Consider the following 4,924-nt stretch of genomic DNA (forward strand, 5'->3'; position numbering starts at 1 on the left):
ACTCCTTAAAGTGATCGCCTTCAAATGTTCCAGTGGATTGGTCTCGGTGTTACTTGGAAAGCTTCCTTGTGGTTTCTCTGATAGAGACTTTGCTATTTGCCCCACTCGATCCTCTAGATTGTGCAATGAAGTGGTGTTGTTAGAAAGTGTATCCTCGACCGATTGAAACAATGTACCCGATGATTGCACAAATTGGGTCAAAGATTTCTCTAAGTCGGTCATTCGGTCTCCAACCCTGAAACTCGATTATCCATGTTTGGTGATTGTTGTTGTTGAAAACCCGGTGGTGCCATGGCCTTTTGCTGCCCTTGGTTACTCCATGAAAATTTGCGATGACTCTTCCAACCAGGATTGTAGGTGTTGCTATATGGATTACCTTGGTTCCTCATTGCATTACCCATATGGTTCCTCATTGCATTACCCACAAAATCAACTTGCTACGTGGAAGATGTATCACTAATAGAGATTGGGCAATCGAGATGGAGCATACCCTCGGCGATGACCGGTGAAAGTAATCACGACCACCACTTTATTAGAAGTTAGAATGTGTAACTTCTTACTAAATGATTCCACTTGGGCTGCTAAAGTAGTGACTGCATCTATTCCATGGAGCCCGCCCACCATTTTCCTTTTCTGCGCATTCCACTGGTAGCTGTTTATGGCTATCTCCTCTACTAACTATCGGGCTTCTTTAGGGGTTTTACTCCCCATTATACCTCCTGCGGTGATATCTAGCAATTGCCTTGTATTCAGATTCAACCAATTATAGAAAGTCTGAATAATTATCCATTCAAGAAATCTGTGTTGTAGGCACCTTCGTAAAAGATCCTTGAAGCACTCCCATGTCTCAAACAATAACTCAAGATCCATACTGCTACAAATGACGATATCTCATTACAAAGCTTTGCCGACTTTCCGGAGAAGTATCTTACAAAGAGCAACTTGACCATCTCATTCCAAGTCATGATGGATGCTTTTGGTAAGGAATAAAGCCACTGCTTGGCTCTTCCTTTAGGAGAGAAATGGAAAAAGCCCTCAATTTGATAGCATCATCCCATACGTATCGTGATCTTGACATGTCACAAACTTCAAGAAGCTCTCTATATGATTGTTTGGGTCCTCATCGGCCAAACCATTGAACTCACGCGACTCTCTTGAATCATCACGGATGAATGATGGCTTCGACTCAAAAATTCAAAGCTATAATCGAGGGTCGCACAATACTCGATTGTGTGCCTAAAAGCGAGGGTCGCACATGATCGGAAAGTGTCCTCTATTGCTCATTCTGTTCTGCCATGTTATCTGACCCTTCAACTTCTACTCCAGCTTGATTGGACGGTTCTTGTACAAGTTATTTTTCCCTTCTTCTGAGTGTATGTTCAAGTTTAGGATTACTTTCAACTAGTATCGAAGGGTTTCCTCGGGTCATAACACTGGGCGCACCAAAGAAAGAAAACAAATTGGAACGATGATGGAATAAGAAGGTATGAAATAGAATGAATAAATGAATAACTAAGATAGCAAAGTGCAAAATATCTCTAAAGCGGCTACTCCGAACACGGCGCAAAAACTTGATGCACCCTCTGCGTGTGACCCCATGCAAGTGCACGGGTTGTCGAAGTAATAAATCCAAGGAAAGTTGGTATCGTATCCATAGGTAGTAAGGAATAAAAACACCAATATTACTATTTAGACAAGCGAAGATGAAACAATAATTGTGTTTTATAAGGTCTAATGTAAACAAGAATAAAAAGAAACAAGAAAGAGAAGCACAAGTAAGTGAGAGAAAAAAGACAATTGCTAATAAGTGGGGAATCTTGGGATATTGTTCCACCTAGGATTATTGCTTCAAGTACAAAACCAACTATTATGCTTCATAAATAATGCATTAATGAGTCGTGCAGATCCAACAATATATGGTCCCAAACCTAAGGTCAACCGTGACTAACTTTACAGTATGCCCGTTGGAAATCGATCGATGATCAATGCCTCATACTTTATATAGTTGTAACATGCTCTAGGGATTCCAAGTGTTAAACTCTCTTCCTATCTATAGACCCTAACCATTTGGTCCGGTGAAAGGCATTTAGTCACAATTAAGCCATAGATACTAGAGTTCACTTCAACACTTCACTCGATCGCTCACGTAACTAAGCACCAGCGGAGTTCATCCTCTTGTACTTCACTCTATTGTGACCACAAGAGAACTCGACAAAAATGGCGATAGGATAAATCACGTCGGAAGGAAAAGGGGACGCTCCACTACCTCTCGACTCACCCTCTCGACCCTCTCCAATCTAGCTTTCTCTAACTCTCATGGTGTGTCATTCACTCACAAGGGTTACCAATATGAACTACGAACCCTAGTATCACTCTAAAGGAGTATTCAATCAATCAAACATTCAAGATTGGAACTCAATTGAAACATCAATTAAGGAAAGTATAATATAAATACCTGCTATAGTAAATTACTACAGTATTTTACTATAATAACTTGCTGTAGTACTGACCAAAAACATTCCCGAATCCATGTTTTCATCGAGGGTAACATAAGCAGGCATACATTTATGCCATAGATTGTGTTACTTCTTCAATAAATAGCCTCATTGGTGAAGATGGACAAATCGGGATACTCGAATGTGACCGCCTTTGTGCCCTCTAAATTATTGTAATTGGTTGAATACATGGAGGTTGGCACACATTCTTACATCTTGAGCGATTTGTGTCATCGCATTTGTTCCTTACCAAGATTTCATCAAATAGTGCATTCACGATCTATATTGGGTTATTTCTTCAACATTCGGCTTCACAACCCTACATGCATAAAAGTAACACAAATGCACAAGTATTGGCTCTAAAAACCTAATAAAAAGCAATGTTCATCATAAGGAAAGAATACTTCACATTCTTAAAACACAAGCATTTATCACACTGTAAGACCGATCGAACTCAAAGGACGAGAACACCTCTAATGTGAGTATGCGGATAGTTGGTTCTTGAATAAGTAATAATCTTCTCCATTTCACACATGGCGAAAAGCTCCTCTACCTCATCTGCCATATCACCAGCTATCTAAATCTCTCTCAATACATCTACATCGGGAAAACGCATCTGTCCAAACTTCAGCTTTGCCAACCTCGTAAATTGAGCGTGGTGCTTGGGGATCGCGAATTCCATGTGTTAGATCTCGGTGATGGCTCTCGGGGGATGCTTGCCATCTTGCTTTGCTTTGATCCGGAGGCCATATTTGTACGATTTTTAAAACAAAAATTGATCAAAAAGCACTCACAAATTAATTCTACAGCAATCACACGCTGTGTACATCCACGGGCGTGAAAAACCGCTACTAACCGCATGCTAGAAATATACAACACCAAATCATTTCTAAACTATTTCTAAGCATGCAGAGATCATCTAATCATAGAAACGAGCAACATTCACCATTTTACTCAATCAAAACCATGTTTGGTGAAGAGGCGAGAAAAAGAAGTTTTTACCAACGAGATGAAGATGACAACTTTGAAATCGCTTGAAAACTCAAACAAAATCCCTCTAAATCGATGGGGCAAGGTCAAGAAAGTACAAGGATGTGTTCTCAAAGTATTTGGGAGTGAGGAAATGAAGAAATATGAAGAGGTTTTAAAGAAAACCAGCTGCTATTGAATTTCCGTACATCCACACGGGCGTGTGGAAATTACCCACGCCCGTGTGATTCCACAAGAGAGCTTCATAGAGCGACGCTTGCGCCCATCGGTTTCTCGGGATGACATTCCTTTCCTCTGAATGCAACCACATCGGCGTGTGGAAATTTCCAACGGCCGTGTACCCATCCCACAGGGGCATACGCACGCCCCTATGGTTTCTTTGTCCAATTGAGAAAATTCTCTAAGTGTTTCACACGCCCGTGTGGAAATTCCGCATGAGCGTGGACCTTCACAGGGCCTCTCATATGGTCAACACCACAACCCTATACTTTTTCGGGATGGAGGAGACTCTCTTTGTAGAGATTTACAGCGGCATATGGAAATTACCCACCGCTGTGTTTGTCACGAGGATCATCCACGGGGCAGATGCTCACCTGCATGTATTTTCGGAAAAAATCTTTTAAGTCTCTACAAAGAAACACATGCCGCGTGTGGAATTAATGCACGCAGGCGATGTGACTATATCATGAGGTCATTCCGAGGGGTGAGTCTACGCCCCTGTGCCTTCTCTATAAGAGCTCATAGTAGAGACACACGCCTTTCTTAAAATTGCATATGACCATGTGTATTCTCTGGATGACTTAGAAAAATATACAGGCTCTATAGAAAATTCTTGAACATGTATACACACTCAGAGCTTGCCTCTATGATCCAAAATATGCTCGTACAACCAGCAACTTTGCCACACACATTTAAGCATATGATAACACCAAATAATCCACAAGAAAATCACAGCAAATGCATCTAAAAGATCTAGACACCAACACTCAAGCCTTATTCATGCAAACACTAGAGTAAAACTAGAAAAACAGTAAAAACTTGGGTTACCTCCCAAGAAGCGCTTGTTTAATGTCACTTAGCTTGATGTACTTCATCTTACCTCACGGGAGCTCATAAATGAAGGTTTCCTTCTTACCCATAACTTGGAAGCATGATGAACATAATCTATTGAAGGTAGAGGGAGAGTTATCGAACTTGTTCCATTCTTGCACATCTCCATCGGCCTTGGGGCGTTTCTTGTGGCGTCTTCTTACCTGTTTCAATTTTTGGAGCACCTTCTTCATAGACCAAGCATTAAAACTTCTTCATCCTCCACTTTTTGGTCTAGCAACCCTTCGTACGGGTCCGGATTCAGCATTCCCTGCACATATTCATCGATTAGTTCATTGGTAGTGATAAGTTCTTGTGTATTAGCAATACAAAGTATTATTTTCTTATGA

At 41.0% G+C, this 4,924-nt stretch overlaps 1 non-coding gene across 1 annotated transcript; it reads left to right on the forward strand.

The window, feature by feature from the left end:
- Positions 1-796: 796 nt before the first annotated feature.
- LOC120271346 lies at positions 797-905 on the forward strand. The gene has a single exon (XR_005539959.1). It is a non-coding gene; the product is annotated as a small nucleolar RNA R71 (small nucleolar RNA).
- The last annotated feature ends 4,019 nt before the right edge of the window (positions 906-4,924 follow it).

This window comes from Dioscorea cayenensis, chromosome 10 (assembly GCF_009730915.1).
Source record: "Dioscorea cayenensis subsp. rotundata cultivar TDr96_F1 chromosome 10, TDr96_F1_v2_PseudoChromosome.rev07_lg8_w22 25.fasta, whole genome shotgun sequence".
NCBI classification, from domain to species: domain Eukaryota; kingdom Viridiplantae; phylum Streptophyta; class Magnoliopsida; order Dioscoreales; family Dioscoreaceae; genus Dioscorea; species Dioscorea cayenensis.